The following is a 20573-nucleotide window of genomic DNA, read 5'->3' as shown; positions in this document are numbered from 1 at the left end:
AAAACAGCAGTTAGAGAGGCCAAATTCCGAAACGAGGAGACGTTAGCGAAGAACATCAAGAAGGGCGATAAATCCTTTTACAGGTGTATTAGCGACAGAAACAGAAACACAGGCGGGATAGTACGCCTTAGGAAACCAGACGGGAACTATATAGAAGCGGACTCGGAAAAGGCTGTACTTTTAAACGAATACTTCTGTTCGGTCTTCACCCGCGAGGAGCCGGGATCTGGCCCTCTGCTACAGACAAGGGATAGTTCAGTAGACCCATTTAGTAGCTTCGAGTTTACGCCAGGCAGTGTCTACTGTGAGCTGTCTAAACTCAAGGTTAACAAAGCGATGGGGCCAGACAACTTACACCCCAGGGTGCTCAGGGAGTTAAGTGATGTCTTAGTGGAACCACTATCCGCGCTTTTCAATCTCTCCCTTAATACGAGTATAGTCCCGTTGGACTGGAAAACGGCTAACGTCATTCCACTCCACAAAAAAGGTTGCAGAATGGAGGCTGCAAACTATAGACCGGTGAGTCTCACATCAATAGTGAGCAAGCTGATGGAAACTCTAATCAAACGTCAATTGGATACGATCCTGAATGAGGAGAATCTACGGGGTCCCCGTCAACATGGATTTACTATGGGGAGATCCTGCCAATCCAACCTGATCAGCTTCTTTGACTGGGTGACGAGGAAGCTGGATGTTGGGGAGCCCCTGGACATCGTATACTTAGACTTAAGCAAAGCTTTCGATAGCGTACCACATCGCAGGCTGTTGAGCAAAATGGGTTCTATAGGATTGGGTGACACTTTGACAAAATGGGTTGAGGCTTGGAGGCAGGCGTCAGCGGGTGGTGGTGAATGGCACCCTCTCTGAAATGACGGAAGTGATCAGTGGAGTGCCGCAGGGCTCGGTCTTGGGCCCGATCCTGTTCAATATCTTTATAAGAGACTTGGCAGAAGGGCTTCGAGGTAAAATAACGTTATTCGCAGATGACGCCAAACTATGCAATGTAGTAGAAAGGAGTGCAACAGTCAAAAACTCAATGTCCGACAATATGAAGCACGACCTACTCCTATTGGAGCGCTGGTCTAGGATCTGGCAACTAGGTTTCAATGCCAAAAAATGCAAAGTCATGCACCTTGGCAGCCAAAATCCATGCAAAACTTACACCCTTAATGGCGAGATCCTAGCAAGGACTGTAGCAGAATGGGACTTAGGGGTGATCATCAGTGAAGATATGAAGACTGCCAATCAAGTGGAACAGGCTTCATCTAAGGCTAGACAAATCATAGGGTGTATACGTAGGGGTTTCGTCAAGCATAAGCCTGAAGTCATTATGCCATTGTATAGATCCATGGTGAGACCCCATCTGGAATACTGTGTACAATTCTGGAGGCCTCATTACCGCAAAGATGTGCTGAGACTGGAGTCGGTCCAGCGAATGGCCACCCGGATGGTCTCAGGACTCAAGGACCTCCCGTACGAGGAACGGCTGGATAAGTTGCGGCTATACTCTCTCGAGGAACGCAGAGAGAGGGGAGACATGATCGAGACGTTCAAATATCTCATGGGCCGTATCGAGGTGGAAGAAGATATCTTCTTTTTCAAAGGTCCCACGGCTACAAGAGGGCATCCATGGAAACTCAGGGAAGGTAAGCTGCACGGTGACACCAGAAAGTACTTTTTCACCGAGAGAGTGGTGGATCGCTGGAATGGTCTTCCACTTCAGGTGATTGAGGCCAGCAGCGTGCCCGATTTTAAGACAAAATAGGATCGTCATATGGGTTCTCTTCACAGAGAAAGGTAGGGGAGGGTCATTAAGGTGGGCAGACTAGATGGGCCGTGGCCCTTATCTGCCGTCTATTTCTATGTTTCTATGTTTCTATGAACTCAGGAGTTTTGTAAACGCTGAATCTATAGAGAAATTTTTGAATATATTGTAACTCAGTGTTCTCAAACTCAAACCCTTTGCGGGGTCACATTTTGAATTTGTAGGTACTTGGAGGGCCTCAGAAAAAAATAGTTAATGTCTTATTAAAGAAATGACAATTTTGCGTGAGGCAAAACTCTTTATAGTTTATAAATCTTTCCTTTTGGCTAAGTCTTAATAATAATATTGTAATTTATAGCTAAAGAGACATATGATCAAGAAACTGTTTTATTTTACTTTTGTGATTATGATAAACATACTGAGGGCATCAAAATAGTACCTGGCGGGCCGTATGTGGCCACCGAGCCAAGAGTTTGAAACCACTGTTGTAACTCATGAAGGGATAGGTAGGATAGGAAGATGCTAGGGGATGGAGAGAAAGGGACAGGGAGATGTAGCCTGACAAGAGAGGGAGGGGGATTCTGGTGAGCCATATGGAAGAGGTCAAAAGGGGGATGACAAGATGCATGAAAGAACAGCAAGTACAGTGGTAGAAATGTAATGGGGAGTAGATAGAAGGAAATAAGAGGCTGAGAAAGGAGTGAGGAGAGAACTAGGGAAGATGGAAAATTGAGAGGTAGCTGAAGGGTGAGAAAGGGCAATATTTGAGTGGACAGAGGCAGAAAAGAAAAAAAGGGAGGAAAACTGAAAGGGAGAACATAAGAATAGCCTTACTGGGTCAGGCCAATGGTCCATCAAGCCCAGTAGCCTGCTCTCATCATGGCCAACCCATGTCACTAGTACCTGGCCAAAGCTCAAAGAGTAGCAAGCAGTGGCTTTCCCCATGTCTTTCTCAATAACAGACTATGGACTATGGAGACAAGCTTAGTGAGAGAATGGAGCAAGAAAGAAGAGGAGAAATAATGGATAGCAAACACTGGAAAGAGAATTAGTAGAAGATAAACAAAAAGCAGAAAGAGAAATTGGGACCAAGATAATGGAAAAACAAAATGTCCAGACAACAAGGTAGAAAAAAATAGTTTTATTTTGAATTTATTAACTGGAATATGTTAGCTTTGGGATATGTAAATCACAAATATATTTGTATTTTATTCAGTGGCATAGCCACACAGCTCGAGTACCTGATTTGTAAGCCATTCTGAACTCCTTTGAGAGGACAGGCTAAAAAATTGAATGAATGAATAAATAAATAAATGTGGAGGGAGGGGGAGAGGCTGGAGCCCAAAATGGGTGGATGAGCATCAAATTTTCTCCTCGCCTTAATGTAAAATATAAATACTTGAGCTGGTGGGGATCCCCAAGCCCTGCCAACAGAAGACATAACATAACATTATACCTATAGACTGCGTTACCTTCTCCTCTAGTGTGGCAACCACAAATCTCCAAACTTTGCAGCTAGTAGCAAATCCTCAAGCTGTCACTGTTTTCATGCATGAATGAAAGCCAGGAAGGGGAGGGAAGAGGCAGCAGCAGATCTGAAAGTTGCAGAATTTGGAAAGTTCTGGCCATTGGACCTGAGGAGGAGGAAGAGTTGGTTCATAGTCAAAAGCGTGCGACGACAAAGGCGCGCCGACAACCCAGTGCAGACAACTGAGCGCAAGGTGGAAGCGCGCCGAAGAAAAACAGCATTTTAAGGGGCTCCGACGGGGGGGGGGGTGTTGGTGGGGAAACCCCCAACTTTACTTAACAGAGATCGCGCCGGCGTTGTGGGGGGTTTGGGGGGTTGTAACCCCCCTCATTTACTGGAAACTTAACTTTTTCCCTCTTTTTTAGGGAAAAAGTGAAGTTTTCAGTATAATGTGGGGGTTACAACCCCCCAAATCCCCCACAATGCCGGCGCAATCTCTGTTAAGTAAAGTGGAGGGGGTTCCCCCCCACACCCCCTGTCAGAACCCTTTAAAATACTGTTTTTCTTTGGCGCGCTTCCGCCTTGTGCTCAGTTGTCTGCGCTGGGTTGTCGGCACGCTTTTGTCGTCACACGCTTTTGACCTGTCACCGGAAGAGGTGGTCATCAGCTGATGAGGCTTAGGGATCCCCACCAGCTACAGCGAGGGAGATGTTAATTTTGAGAGGGCCTAAGCTCAAAGTGAGAGCCCAGCCCCCTCTCATGATTATGCCACTGATTGTGTTTAGTTAGGGTTACTAGATGTCCGGGAAAACCCAGACATGTCCTTTTTTTAGAGGACAGTCTGGGTGCTCAGATGGACTTTCCAAAACTGGTAGTTTGTCTGGGTTTTGGAAAACCCCAACCTCCCGGCCTCATCTGGAGGGCTTCTGAGCATAAATGGATGATGTCACATGCTGAAAAAACCCTCCAGACATGGCCCAGAGGTCAGAAAACATCGACAAGGCTTTGCCGGGGAAGGGCCATGTGTCTGGGTTTCTCTTGACAAAATTCTGCTAACTCTATGTTTAGCACAAAATGAAGTACTTACTAAGTTTAACGTTTTGGGGTTTCCTGTTCAATTTTGGTATTCATATTTCGTATGAATTCATATTCAATATTTGGTATTCTAATTTGCGATCCATTGGTTAAGGTCTGTCTGTGTTTTGTGTGTGAAGAAGGCATTTAAAGTTGTTTTATATGTGGTAGTAATGGTGGGTGGGAAAATTGAGAGAGGGGCAGATAGAAGAGGGGCCCCCTCCTTAACTTCTGCCCTGGGCCCCAGCATGTCTAAAACCAGCCCTGTGGACATGACTGAATCAGGTATTACTTAATTTATTGAAGCAGGAGGTAGGGTTTTGAAGAGAGGGGGAAATGAGGGGAAGGGTTAGAACTCTTCCGGACTAAAAATCCCTGTGCCTGGATCCATGTGCAGGGTGTGAAAACCTCCTGAAGTGGACTGTTCTCCTGTATCCAGAACCAAATTGTATTTGAGAGATTGGTTAGCTTATTACAGTATTATTATTGGGTTGTTTGTTTGTCTGTTTTTTACTGCTGTTTTTCTTGTTCTTTGGAGAAGGGAGCAGAAGAAGAGAATGAGAATCTGCGTAAAGGAAGGAGAGAGATTTCCACTTCCCAGCCACTTCCCCTGGGAACAGCGACCACAATGACAGATTCCGGCTTCCCTCCACTCCCCCTTGCTGTGATTTGGTTCCCCCTCTCCTGCTTTGCACTTTTGCCCCGGAGCAGTGGCGTACCTAGGGTATGTGGCACCCGGGGCCCATCATTTTTTGACCCCCCCCCCCCCATGTAAAAATTTTTTTTTTTTTTTTTTTTTTGCAATAACCATGAAATGGAATAAATGGTCAGAATAGAAACAGGCAGTGAAAATTTTCTTTTATTGAACCTCATATATGTAACCATTATTCCAAACATAACATAACATAAATTATGTCTAAATTGTCATGACATTAGAAGTACATATGGAGTAGTTGCAGGTGATGCTTGGGACAGTTCTGATTGTGTTAGTTCGGTTTTATGTGTTTTTTGAATAGAAGGGTTTTTATTTCTTTTTGAAGGTTTTGCAGTCTGTGGTTGATATCAATTGGTTGTAGAGTTGGGGGTCGAGTGTTGCAGCTCGAATGGCTAGGAGGTTGTCGAACAGTTTTTTTCTTTTGACGTTTTTGGTTGGAGGGTGTGTGAATGGTGCACAAGTTCTCCTATGTCTGTTTGAAGTGGATTGAATTATTTAGCTGAAGAAATTAGTTACCCCCCATTCCACACACATTAATTCTCTTCCATTTTTGTTCCCATTATAAAAAACACTGATAAGTTCCCAGAAAAAAAATACATTAAAATAAGAAGTGAAAACAAAGGCCCCTACAGATGAGAACATAACATAAGAATAGCCTAACTGGGTCAGACCAATGGTCCATCATGCCCAGTAGCCCATTCTCATGGTAGCCAATCCAGGACACTAATACCTGGTCAAAACCCAAAGAGTAGCAACATTCCATGCTACCGATCCAGGGCAAGCAGACACTTCCCCCATGTCTTAATAACAGATTATGGACTTTTCCTCCAGGAATTTGTCCAAATCTTTCTTAAAACCAGCTACACTATCTGCTTTTACCATAACTTCTGGCCACTTCATTTTTAAGTTTAGATCTTTCCTTTCAAACAGAGACCTTGCTAGATGTCAAATACAGCACAAGGTAACTTCACATGGACTTAGCTGTGCAGGAAATGTGAATCTCCTCATACACCCACCATATAGTGCAAAAATGTGCAAAGGTCTGTTTTTTTCTTTCGATCACTACATAGCCTAATGCCACACAAGCAGCGCTGTTACAAACATATTCTGTAGGTCAATGCTAAGGATAACAAAGTTTCCTTCCTTGGACCAGAAGGAGATAAACCACTGGAAGAGATCCCAAAATAACACCCAAAGACCCACTCAGTGTGTGAATCAGTTGAGTGGAGTGGACTAACTGGGGGGTGGAAATGGGCCCGGAGTTTGCTCAGCAGAATTTCCCAGACCACCTCTTCCTCTCAACACATTGACACGCTGCCACCATCACCACTAGGAACACCTCACTGGGTAGGCCAGCTATGCTATAAACTTTATAAAACACATTATTATATTTTCTTATAAAGCACATATTTTAACTGACCTCTCTGACATCCTCAGCCTTTCCATTCACAAAAATAGAAGGAAGAAAAGTTCCCATTTCCTGCTGTCTCATGTCCCCGGCCTATACAATATTTTTTTTCTGCAGACCCTTCAAAAGTCTGACCAAATCCTCGTTTCACTTGCATTATAAAGTACTGAGGATGCCATCTCTCCCCAATCCCAGGTCCTAAAGTCTAAGACAGTAGCGCAAACTAATGCTGCCAGATACAGGAAAAAAAAATTTTGATTCGATTCAGCCCTATTGAATTGGTTTTTCAATTCGATTTTCCTGCCCAGTTGGGTGATTTTTTTCAAAACTCCTGGTGGGTTTTATAGCTTTTTCACCCCCTTTGGCTTCTCCTAACCACACTGGCGCTGTGGTGTAAATAAAATAAAGAAACAAAAAGGACTTTTCCTCTTTCTGTTAAATCCTAGCTCACATTTGCAGTCCAACACCAGCTCTGGCAGGATACACATTTCAAATCTGACATGTTATAATCACAAAACAGAAAATAAAATTAATTTTTCTACCTTTTGTTGTCTGGTTATATTTCAAATCTTGTTGGTCCAAGGCTCTGGTTTTCTTCTGATAACTTGCTTGCCAGGGTCTCCTTCTTTCTGCATGCTAACCATCCATCTGCCAACTCTGTCCTCCCTTTCCATTTCCCTTCCCTTCCCAGGAAGTCTGGTATCTTTCCTTTTTTTCATCTCCCTCCACAGATCCACCTTTTCTTAAATACCCTTTCATCCGGCATCTCTCCCTCCTTCCCCACCATCCCAGAGTCCACCATCTCTCCGTTTCTTTTCCTAATTACCCTCCTATCCAGTATCTCTATCCCTCCTCCACACCATCCCTTGTGTCCAATTTCTCTCCCTTTCTGTTCCTTCCCTCCCTAAATCCCATGGTCCATCATCTCTCTCCCTCTCCTCTATTTTCAGACCCATTATTTCTTCCCCCCCCCCAAAGTTTGGCATATGCATGTCTCTTTGAACACCCCCTTCCCTCCGTGTACTTCTAAATCATGGTCCCCCCCCAAAGGCCTGTCCCCCCTTAAAGGTCTGCCTGTCCCACCTTGAAGGCCTGCACCCCCCTTGAAGGCCTGTCCCTTCCCCTTGTAGGCCTGTCCCCCCCTTGAAGGCCTGCCTGCCTGTCCCCCCCTTGAAGGTCTGCACCCCCCGAAGGCCTGCACCCCCCCGAAGGCCTGTCCCCCACTTGAAGGCCTGTCCCACCCCCTTGTAGCTTCGCCCCCCCCTTGTAGGCCTGTCCCCCCTTGAAGGCCTGCCTGCCTGCCTTTCCCCCCTTGAAGGCCTGTCCCCCCTTGAAGGCCTGCACCCCCTTGAAGGCCTGCACCACCCCCCCCGAAGGCCTGCACTCCCTTGAAGGTCTGCACCCCCCCGAAGGCCTGTCCCCCCCTTGAAGGCCTGTCCCACCCCCTTGTAGGCCTGTCCCCCCCTTGTAGGCCTGTCCCCCCTTTAAGGCCTGCCTGCCTGCCTTTCCCCCCCTTGAAGGCCTGTCCCACCCCCTTGTAGGCCTGTCCCCCCCTTGTAGGCCTGTCCCCCCTTTAAGGCCTGCCTGCCTGCCTTTCCCCCCCTTGAAGGCCTGTCTCCCCCTTGAAGGCCTGCACCCCTCTTGAAGGCCTGCACCCCCCCTTGAAGGCCTGTCCCCCCCCCTTGTAGGCCTGTCCCCCCCCCTTGTAGGCCTGTCCCCCCCCCCTTGTAGGCCTGTCCCCCCCCCTTGTAGGCCTGTCCCCCCCTTGAAGGCCTGCCTGCCTTTCCCCCCTTGAAGGCCTGTTCCCCCCCTTGAAGGCCTGCACCCCCTTGAAGGTCTGCACCCCCCCAAAGGCCTACACCCCCCCGAAGGCCTGCACCCCCCCTGAAGGCCTGCCTGCCCCCCTTGAAGGCCTGCACCCCTTGAAGGTCTGCACCCCCCCCGAAGGCCTGTCCCCCCTTGAAGGCCTGCCTGCCTGCCTGTCACCCCCTCCCCCTTGAAAGCCTGCTTGCCTGCCCGCCCGCCCCACCCTGAAGGCCTGATGCCCCGACCCACCCCGAAGGACCGCTCGCCCCCCTGGCCTCCCCGCACCACCTATGAACAGCCGCAGCAGGATCGCGAAGTCAGCGTCAGCGATCCCTGCGCTGCTTCCTGCGCCACGGTCCCGCCCCTCCTCTGACGTCAGAGGAGGGGCGGGATCGCGGCGCAGGAAGCAGCGCAGGGATGCTGACGCTGACTTCGCGATCCTGCTGCGGGCTGCTTCACAGGTGGTGCAGGAAGGTCAGTGGGGCGAGCGGTCCTTCGGGGGTGGCGGGGGACTGAACGGCAAGGCCGGGAACACCCCCTTAGGGCTGGTACCCGGGGCGGCCCGCCCCCCCCTAGGTACGCCACTGCCCCGGAGGTCTCTCGATGGGTGGGGTTTGTCCGTGCAGTACAGTTTTGAAAATTGCCCCATATTTTCTTATCCAAGCTTTATCCAGGTAGTTATCCAGATATAAGTCTAAGTATTGATACTCTCTGGATAACCTGCTGCTCCTCCCTCACTCTTTCCATGCAGGCCATGATTCGATAAACAATGCCTAATTCCTAGGTGCTGTTCAACACAATCGTCCGCTATACACCTTTATGCCAGAGAGGTTAGTAGGGATCACGGCACGAGAGATTAGGCATCCTGTCGCGATCGTTACCGGTGCAGGAGAGGAGGGGGGACAGGTTGCCTGGGTTGTGGCAGCCGCAATCAGCTCAGCGGCCCCTATTCGGAAATTATACCTGTTTTGACTAAGTCTAGGTCAGCCCACTTCCCGCCCTTGCCACTCCTCCAAAAATATCCCTTTTCGCTCTAGGCATACAGAGACAGGGTAAAGGCCTAAGCTGGTTTTAGATACGTCTAAAACCAGCTTTGATTATTGGTACTTGGACGATCTGTCTTTTTAATCATCCAAGTACCGACTTAGGCCACTTTCGGTACGTTTTTAAATTTTATTATTATGAGCCGCCATATTGTATATATGGTGTTTGTTTTATTATAAATAAAAAAAAAATGATTGAACTAAAAAAACACACCTCATCTTTAGTTTTCTTTAAATATTGTAATCCAGTCATGTGATTTTGATGAGGCTCACTTGTTCAAGAGTGCCATAAGTAGGGTTACCATATGGCTCCAGAAAAAGAGAGGCCGGATTGAGACATCCGGGTTTTATTTCCATTGCCTTCAATGGAAGTAAAACACTTTTTCTGGAGCATATGGTACCCTTAGCCATATGTAAACTTAAAACTGAGAAGTGCCTCTCATCGAACATACATATTTTTGATTCATTGTTTAATAGATCCCTTGCTTACCTCGATAGCTATGATTAAACTAGTAAAGGGATATTTGGGAAGAAGTAAGGAAGCAAAGAACATAATAATAATAACTTTATTTTTCTATACCACGATACCATAAATAATTCAATGTGGTTTACAGAGAAAGAGACTGTATACAGACAGTGATATTACAAAAGCTTCCAAAATTACATCAGCAAATTATGATTAATCAAATTTAGAGTGTTTAAAGATACGTCAAGTTATGATATTTTTTTGATGAATGGAAGGAAAGACAGAGGGGCCCTGAAGAATAGGGTACAAAAGAGTAGAGAATTTCCACAGACCTCATTGACACGAAAGGGTCAGAAATGAATGCACTGGAACAAGTGCCGTAGAAAAGCAGAGCTCTGCAAACATTAGTCGATTCCTTTCCAGTTGCTCCTCAGCTTGCCGATCACTTCGAAGCGCAAGAATCGTGCAAGAGAGAGTTAAGGGGGGGAACACCGGAGAGCTTTTTAATTAAATGCGCTTAGCTGTTGCTTCTTCATAACCTGGGATTTATGGAGGGATTTCTCTGGCATTGTAGTAACACAAAATGAATAGACATTAGACGATGACAGGGAAAGCAAAATTGCTGCCAAGGCTGAAAGGGAGCTTGGCAAAAGAAGAAAGGACTACCACGTTGTCATTGTCTAGCGAATGAACCTTTTCATAATGAACGGAGGAGAGACCTACAAAAATAACAGACCTAAACGAAAAGATGAAAAGGGCTTTCTGTAGTCCCTGTTATCCACTTACAAAGCCAACGATGTTGCCCAATTGTTCAAAAGTTGTGATTAATTCTTTTAGCTATTGTCTTTCAGCTATTCAGAAAGGCCGATTACAATTCCAGTGGAATATTAACTATCCTCAGCTTTCAAAGCTTAAAATCAGTTAAATGTACCCTAAGTAAGGCCATGAAAAAGCCATTGAGTATGCAAGTAATGAGACTGGCTTGTCAAAACCTCACCATTTCCCCCCACTATTTTTAATTAGAAGGAGAAAGGGACAGGAAAAGAGAGTAGTATCAATGTTTCTTCTTTTGTATGCAGCTTCAGATTTAAAAATTCCTTTGGTGGTAAGTGTTAATTATAATGTAAGAGAAAAGGCAGTTCGGGATCTAATATGGTCAGGCTGCAGGAGCTTTCATAATGGGTATGCCTCATGTGGGACCGATGGAGCTGTAGAAAACATTATTACCATGTTTCCACTTTGAGTTTTGAGAAGATTCAACATTTTGCTGCTTTTGGAAACAGGTTCCGAACCAGCTGGGCTCGCATGTACAGCAGAATTATTTCAGGGGTTACAAAAGGCATCCACCTTTACCACCATCACCCCTTGTGCCTTCCTCCCTACACATAGATAGGCAACATGTAAGAACATAAGAATTGCCGCTGCTGGGTCAGACCAGTGGTCCATCGTGCCCAGCCAGTCCGCTCATGCGGCAGCCCCCAGGTCAAAGACCAGTGCTGTAAATGAGTCCAGCCTCATTTACGTACTTTCCAGTTTAGCAGGAACTTGTCCAACTTTGTCTTGAATCCCTGTGCCGGATAAAAATGATTCAGTGCATCTCATCTGCTGATTCAGCTTTTGCAAAAGGCAAAATACTGTGGAACTGATGATCTTGATAAAAACTTCTTCTTTTTTTTTTTTTAATCTTTATTGATTTTCCAATCTAACAACAGTGCATGAAATTAATACAGAAATAATTCAGTAAACAACATTTGTATCTTTCCATTAATACTCGAAAAAAAACAAAAACATTTTCTCCCACCCAGTTCAATACACTCAAGAAAAACATATAATACATACATTCCTTTCTTAAAACATTCTCAATATAGTATCTTAAATACCTATATAGTATCTTAAATCCCCCCTCCCTCCCATCCCCTACCCTGGATGTGTAAGTTATACCTAGTAGTATATTAATAAACCATTCAATTATTATTATTAAAATTAGTTAAAGGATCCCACGTTAGCTGAAATGTCTTAGGGCTCCTTTTACGAAGCCGCGCTAGCGGGTTTAACGCACGTGACTTTTCAAGAGGAGGCGGTAGCGGCTAGCGCATCTGGCAGTTTAGCGTGTGCTATTACGCGCATTAAACCACTAACGCGCCTTCGTAAAAGGAGCCCTTAGTCCTTTTGGTCAGAAATCATTTTCTCCATCTTATAACACATACATAATGATAAAAACTTTTATTTGAACAAGGAGCAGAAAGTAACAAAATAAAATATATGATAACACAAAGAAACATTATATAATTTGTGGCATAGATCCGATACGGGCCGTGAAACAACCTTCTTCCAGGGGCCGGTACTGCTATGAACTACAAGCTTAAGAACTGCATATTTGGTTTTGTTCCTTTCCGCACCTTGTTCAAATAAAAGTATCTATCAAGATCATCAGTTCCACAGGTTGTTGTTTTTTTTTTGCCTTTTGCTCTTCTGTTTTTGTGGAACTATCTTGGTGGACTTTTTTTGTCTTTCCTGATTCAGCTTTGGCTGCATGCGGCAAAAATTCTGAAGAGGGCTCAAAATGCGGGAACGTGCAAACCACTTCTCCAATGTTCAGCAAAATCCACTGTCACAAGATGGAGTACACATGGCATTTAGCACATTTTCCTATTTCCATGCAAAACCATTCCCATTTGAATATTTTCAGAGAAACGCAGATGCTTCTATAATTGCTTTTCTTCCCGCAGTGGCAAGAGATGAGTCCATTGATGGCAAGAGGCTTTATTTAAAAACTGTACAAATCAAACTGATATGGAAGATTTTTTGTACATTTTATATTGCTGTGGAGGGGCATAATCCAAAAAAGGTCTAAGTCCACTTTTGGCCTAAGGTCTTAAATGTTGAAAGTAGAAGCAGAGAAAATGTCCATTATCAAAAAAAACGTCCAAAAGGAGGGTTTTTTTAAAATAATGGCCTGCCTCTACGTTCAGCTGTTTAAATGCCCAGACCACCACTATGTCTAAACTTACACCATATAATCAACCTACAAAAAGCCTAAGTCTCAAACGCCCAAAACAAGTGCTTTTAGGCGAAGGAGGAGCCAGTCCTTTGCCTAAAAGCTGGATTCTGTAACCGGTATCTGTCAAAAACAACACCGGTTACAGAATCCCCCCCAACGATCCGGGCAGGAGGGAGCCCAAGCCCTCTTGGCCCGCGGCACCCCGAACCCCCGACTACGTTCGGAGCAAGAGGGAACCCAAGCCCTTTTGCGATGGTGGCACCCCGAATCCCTGACAGCATCGGGGCAAGAGGGAGCCCAAGCTCTCTTGTCCGGTGGACTCCCCGACAGCATCGGGGCAAGAGGGAGCCTAAGCCCTCTTGCCCTGCAATCCCCAACCCCCCCCCCGCCAAGTCCGATGGGGCCAGGAGGGAGCCCAAGCCCTCCTGGCCTGGCGATCTCCAACCCCACTCCCCCTCCCCCCACGATCCGGCCAGGAGGGAGCCCAAGCCCTCCTGGCCCAGAAACACCCCCTAATTCAGCGGTTCAGAGGGGGGTGGGCAATCACCATCGCGGCAGGAGAGATGAGCCATCTCTCCTGCAGCGATAGGCAGGTTGCTGGGGCCACTGAGCTGCAGCGATCAGCTCAGCGGCCCCTTTTTCAGCACTTATACCTGTTTTGAATTGGTCTAAGTCAAAACGTATAAGTGCCGACTAGGCAACCTGCCTAAAGTTTTGGTTATACCTGCTGTACGCCTAGATCTAGGTTGGCCCACCTCCCGCCCACCGCCCGCTGTTTCCCCTCCTCTAAAAACGCCTCTTTTTGCTCTATGTGTTTAGAGGCAGGGGAAAGGCCTAAGCTGGTTTTAGATACGTCTAAAACCAGCTTTGATTTTGGGTACTTGGACGTTCAGGCTTTTTGATCGTCCAAGTACCCATTTAGGCCACTTTTTAGATAGGTGTTTTTAAAATTATGAGCCCCTTACTCTAGCCTTAAAATCCTGATGAAAGGGTGCTAATTTATCTAACTTTGGAATAGAGCAGGGGTTCTCAACTCACCTAGCCAGTCAGTTTGTCAGTCAGGGTATCCACAATGAATGTGGAGAGTGTGGTATAGTGGTTAAAGCACCCAGAGGTTGTGGGTTCAAACCCCATGTTGCTCCTTGTGACCCTAAGCAAGCCACTGCCCCAGATACATCAGAAAGACTGTGAGCACACCAGGACAGATAGGGATAATGCTCAAGCACCTGATTTGTAACCTGTTCTGAGCTCCTTGGGGAGGACGGGCTAAAAAGCCAAAGAGATAGGCATGAAGATAGTGCCTGCAAATTTATCTCATGTATGTTTCAAGTTTATTAAAATTTGATATACCGCCTTATTACTTGTCAAAGCGGTGTACATTACATTAAAAATATAAAATTGGGAACATATTAATACTTTGGGTAGATACATGACAGACTGAGACATAATCGCTGTTAAGGAGAGTAAAAAGTAGTACCTTAAGATAAATGCTAGAAACATATAGCTCAATATAGTAAAACAAGCAAATTTGCCTACCAGTGCCGTTAACGTCATCCGACTCTTCCTTAGTTTCCAGAGTACGATGGTGGCAGCGCTTATTTAAACCCCTTAAGTATGCTAATTAGATAGCTAACCAGCTGTTAATCCTGCCATCCTATTGGGTGGAACTAAATCAACGTGGCCCATTCTACCTCAGCATTCAATCCCCCCAAGATCACTGTATCAAACTGATATATCCATTTCTGTTCTTTAAAGTTTAACGCTCCTTCTGCATTACCTCCCGCCTTCCCCTGCTTTAGTTGGTCAATGATTCGCCATCTCAACCCCTCAATTAGATGTTTTTCGGACCCAATGCTGGACCATAGGAGCTTGTATATTTTGAGTTATTATTCGCGATTTATGTTCATTTAAACATATTTTAACTGGTCTATTAGACGTCCGCCAGACACCAGATTGCATAGGTGTTGTTTCTGAGTATAATATAATTAAATTTTGAGACCATCTGAGGGATGAACATTGTCTGTCAATGACACACTCCCATTAAAAATGATTTAAACAAATAACTAAGGATGGAGTCAGTCCAGAGGAAGGCTACCAAAATGGTATGTGGTTTTCATCATAAGACGTATGGGGACAGACTTAAAAGATTTCAGTCTGTATACTTTAGAGGAAAGGTAGGAGAGGGGAGATATGATAGAGATGTATACATACCTATGTGGTGTAAATGCGCACAAGTTGAGTCTCTTTAATTTGAAATGAAACTCTGCAATGAGATGGCATAGGATGAAGTTAAGAGGTGATAGACTCCGGAGTAATCTAAGGAAGTACTATTGTACAGAAAGGCTGATAGAAGAGGTGGTGGAGACAGCGTGTCTGAATTCAAAAGGGCCTGGGATAGGCATGTGGGATCTTTTGGAGAGAGAAAGAGATAATGGTTACTGTGGATGGGCAGACTAGATGGGCCATTTGGTCTTTATCTGCCATCATGTTTCTATGCTTCTACCACAAAATGTTAAAACACAGCTAGTGCAGAACATTTCAGCTAGAACAGGGGTCTCAAAGTCCCTCCTTGAGGGCCACAATCCAGTCGGGTTTTCAGGATTTCCCCAATGAATATGCATGAGATCTATGTGCATGCACTGCTTTCAATGCATTTTCTTTTTATTTATTTATTTATACATTTTTGAAATTTTAACAAGCATACAATCTTGTACAGAAAAGTGCAATCAAGAAAACATATCATTGATTATTCTCAAACTTGAAAATAAACCAAAATTACATAAAAGGTAATAAGTCCAACTTAATCGTACACTAGTCCTCAACTATGGATCCAAGATTAAGGAATTAGGAGTAAATATAGTACAAAAACAAAATTAAACCAAAACACGTCATCTGTGCTGGAAGAGAGCTTAAATTAATTAAGACACTGATGTTTCTCCTTTTTCAAGGCGCTTCATGGAGAGGAAAGAAGTCAAAAGAGACGGTTCAAAGAAAATATATTTAAAGGAATTATACCTAATTACACACTTACAAGGGGATCCAAGATGGCTGCCGCTATCTGTTGCTGACAAGACGCTGGAGAGTGTCTCTCTTACCTGCCAAATAATGCCGAAGAGAAGGGGCAGGAGCGTTGGTGGAGCCTCCCAGAGCTCGAGCCCCGCAGTTCTCACTGTTGATAACATTTTCCGATGTCTTCAAAGTGAGTCGAGTCGTCTGGGGAATCGCCCGTTGGGAGCGCCGGCTGAGAGGAGTGCTTCGGTGGATACCCCCGGGCTGGACGTCACGCTGAGCCCCGACGTCAGGACGCCTCCCTTACAGCCGTTGCCGCTGGGAGCTAGCTCTCCAAGGGAGGAGAGCATGTCCAAAGAGGCAGAGTTTTCTTCTCGAGAGGCCAGTGAATTGGAGGGCTCGCTGCAGGGAACATCACAAGGGGAATTTCCCCTTGTAAAAGAACCAGCGACCAGGACAACTGTGCTTAAGGGTCAACAAGGCACAGGGGAGGTAAAACACTCAGATGAACCAACTAACATTGCACAAGTACTTTCCTTTGCCCCTATCCGACCCCCAGAGGTTACACTGGAATCGTTATGGGATTTGGTTTCTAGTTTGGGTAATTCTCTCAATCCTCAGATAAAGAACTTGGAAAAAGAATTAGAATTCCAGAAAGAAGAAATTAAAATTGTGAAACAGGACATTGTAGTCATAAAAACTGAGATTCAAGAAGAAAAGAAGGACTTAAAAATGTTTAAGAGCAACCAAGACTTAATTATGAAAGATAATCTTAATATGAGAAGAAAATTAGAAGTACTTGAAAATAATAGTCGGTTTAACAATCTGCGTTTGATTAATTTTCCAAAGGTTGTGTCAATTCCTCCAGGAGAAATGATAAAACGTTACTTTCTGGAAAATTTAAAAATTCCTGAGAGTTCATTGCCACCATTGTCAAGAGTGTACTATTTGCCTAATAAAAAAAAAATCAGGATCCTCAAAAAAAAAAGATGAGCATGGTAGACCACAGGAAAATCCTTTGGATGTTACTGCTTTATTGGAACAATCTGATAGAGAGGTGGCTAGTCCAGCCACTCTCTTACTGACTGTAGCTTTGGCTCCAGACAGAGATTGGATTCTTAAACTTTTCTTTAAAAATAGATCCAGAGATTTCCTTGGCTTCCATATTCAAGTTTTTCCTGATGTTTCGAGGGAAACTCAAAAAAGAAGGAGGGCATGTTTATTATTAAAACCAGGTGTGACCCAGATGGGGGGATTATTTTTTCTTCCAATGCATTTTCATTGGGGAAATCCTGAAAACCCGACTGGATTGCGGCCCTCAAGGAGGGACTTTGAGATCCCTGAACTAGAATGATCATTATATAATCACAGTTTGTGCATGTGACTCTTTTATTGATAGCTCTTCACGGGCATAAAGAATTTAAAACCCCTTTTACAAAACCGTGCAAGAAGTTTGCAGCGCTGGCTGGTGTGCTGAATGCTCTGTGCTGTTCCGACGGTCACAGAGTTCTGTCTTGTGCGGTTATAGATAAGGGGGGTAAATTAGCTCATCACATATTCTAAATTTCATATGTTCTGGGATCAGCTTAATTAAATGACCTAATTTCTATTAGAAATGGGAGTATATCAAACAGAGCTATATATCACCATATGCTTAACTTTCCATAATTTAAAAATGTGCCATCAAAGGGGGCTCTTGAAACATTTTTCATCTTTAGAATGTGTTTTGGAATGCTCAGCCAAGTCAGATAGTCTCACTCATCATATGGTTTATTTTGAAGTTCGTTGAAGACTCACCTCTTTGTGAAATAGTTGACATCATAAATGTATAATTTTTTTTTTGCTCTTTTTTTTTTTTTTTAGTTTATATTTATTCAATTTTCTATACCGTTATTTAAACTGATGTTATTGTGCTTTTCCTTCATGTCTTCCTGTAAGATGCTTTGGCCCATAATATTGGGATCTAGTAGGATATTAGAGAGTAAATTGGATTGGATTACTTCTCATTTATAATCTTAATGTATATTTTCTTCAAACCGCTTAGAACCTAACGGATGTAGCGGTATATAAGAAATAAATTACATTACATTACATTACATTAGATTTTATGGTAAACCTTTTTTTCCCCACCTTAAGGGCCTCTTAGCAAAGAATAGAAAGTGTGCTTTATGAACTGAGTTTGACTATACCGCGTTTTGAAAAAAAATTAAAAAAAATTGAAGGCATTACTGTTTGTACAGGCTTTTGCCATTTTCTGAGTACTTATATACCGCATAGAACTTCACGGTATTGCGGTATATAAGCTGTTATTATTATTATTTAAATTGCTATTGCTTTGAGCACTCACTAAGGCCCCCTTTTATGAAATTATACAGTTACGGTGTCAACTATTTCACAAAGAGGCGAGTCTTCAATTTAAACAGCAAATCTCTACTGCAGAGACACTGGTTACTGCTCACTTGATGCCTATGCTTGTGATATTTGACTTTTCATCCAAATAACTGTATAGCCTATAGGTAGCAGAACGCTTTCTTGCTTGGGGGGAGGCCAAAAGCTCCGCCCTAGACCTCTCCCTCTGGCTCCCCTACCTACTTCCTCCCCGGCCGCTGTCATATTAAATCTTTGGGCAGCCATCAGTAGCAACGAGTGAGCCTGTTGCCATCAGCCTGCCCTGGAAGTCTTCATTCTATAGCAACTGGATGCTGCAGAATGAAGACTTCTGGGGCACCCCAATGGCAGCAGGCTCACTTGTTGCCGCTGCCCACAGATTTAAAATGAGAGCGGCCAGGGGGGAGGTGGGAGGGGGAGGCGGGAGAGCCATCTCTTTTGACCTCCGACTGCCAAATTTTTTTTTGGGTGGGGAGGCATTGTCCCTGTGGCCACTCCTGTTCCGACGCCAATGGTATAACCACATGTTTGTAGCTGAATTAACAGGTAGCACTTAGCAGCAGCATGCTTTGATAAAGTTACTTCTCTGCATACCACTACTGCACCCAGGGTAGGATTAACCCATGGGTGGACTCACCATTATAACATAATTAGTATTTTTTAAGCCCGTTACATTAATGGGTGCTAGAATATATGTCTGTCTGTCTTTCTTTCTGTCTGTCTCTCTCCCTGGCCCCCTTTGACTGTCTGTCTTTCTGTGTCTCTCCCTGCCCCTGTGTCTTTCTTCTTTTTTCTTTTCTTTCTGTCTCCCTCCCTCCCACTGTCTGTCTTTCCTTCTGTCTGTCTGTCTCCCTGCCCCCTATGCAGCAGCATTTCTCTCCCCCACCCCACTTCCCTGTGCAGCAGCAGCCTTTCGCTCCCCCCACTTCCCTGTGCAGCAGCATTCCCTCCCCCTCCATTTTTCTGTGCAGCAGCAGCATTTCCCTCCCCCCACCCCACTTCCCTGTGCATCAGCAACAGCATTTCCCTCCCCCCCACTTCCCTGTACAGCAGCCGCAGCAGCATTCCCTCCCTCTCCATTTCCCTCTGCCCATACCACTTCCCTGTGCAGCAGAAGCGTTTTCCCCTACCCCCTTTCCCTTCCCGCGGTCTGGCCGACTCCCTTAGTCCCTTGCCACTCCCCATCCCTTCCCGCGATCCCGACATACCTGCTGACTCAAGCAGCGTCCGCAGCACTCTACACACGCTGCTTCAGAGCCTTCTACTGCCCTGATTTACTCTGGCACGTCCCTGTGGCAGGATTTAAGCACGCTACTGAATATTGACCCCATGGTGACCAACACAAATATGTTTTTGAATATTAAGCCACAGATTTTCAAGATCAACCTCACCTAAGAAACTTTAAATATCTTATGATCCTAGAGGGTTCAACAGATTCTGAACCTGCTCAAACCCATTGCATACATTTAGCAGAGAAGAGGGTGTGTCTGATACTGTGGCCTGTTGAGAATGGCTTTACCCATTGCTGATCTCCTGCTCAGTGGTGTAGTGAGGGTAGGAGAGGCCCTTGGAGGGGGCCCCCCATGCCTTCCTCTCTGCTCCTCTTGTGCCGACCCACTGCTCCTTCCGCGCTCCCATGCCATATTCACCCCCTCCCTTCCCACCCCTATACTATTTTAAATCTTCACCAGTGCAAGCAGCTTCCCTGGCCTGCTGCTGGCACTGGCTTTCCCTCTTATGTCACGTCCTGGCCCTGCGACCCGGAAGTGATTTCAGAGGGTGCCAGGCTGGCACAATCAGCATGCTAGAGTAGTTGCTCGCACTGGCAAAGATTTTAAAGAGGTGCAGGAGATGGGAAGGGAGGGCACGAGTGTGGCATGGGGAGGGGGCGAGAAGTCATATAGAACAGAGGACAAAATCAAATCAAGTTATGTTTGAATTATCAGACCTCAAATTACCCAAGGCACTACTAAATTGAATTGTTCGTGCCCTTACTGGGGTGGTAAATTCATCATCGGTCTTTGGTAAAGTGACTTGTGCTGGACCATTTGCCATTTTCAATAAAAAGAATTTGAAAAAAAAAAAAAAGAAAATATCAATTTTCAATAAATATAAAAGTGCTTAGAGTGTATAAGGTGCTTGGAAAAGGAGAGCACTTAACTTATGTGCCCGATGGCTGCCCAACCGTTTCATGTTTTGTTTCATCAAGGGCTATGCTTCCTTGTATTATTGCACCTAAACCTAAAAAATAAAAAACTTGATGAATATTTACTAGAATCTAAAAATCCTAACAAACTTAATGGTTTTAAATTCATACTCTTTCTAAATTACGGATGGTTTACATGGATCCTAAGCTACTTTGATAAACTAAGACAATAGGAAATTGATTTGACATATTAAGTAAACTTCAAAAATGAATATATAACCTTA

This window comes from Geotrypetes seraphini, chromosome 3 (assembly GCF_902459505.1).
Source record: "Geotrypetes seraphini chromosome 3, aGeoSer1.1, whole genome shotgun sequence".
Taxonomy (NCBI): domain Eukaryota; kingdom Metazoa; phylum Chordata; class Amphibia; order Gymnophiona; family Dermophiidae; genus Geotrypetes; species Geotrypetes seraphini.
The sequence above is the reverse complement of the archived record's forward strand: the minus strand, read 5'-3'. Positions refer to the sequence as shown.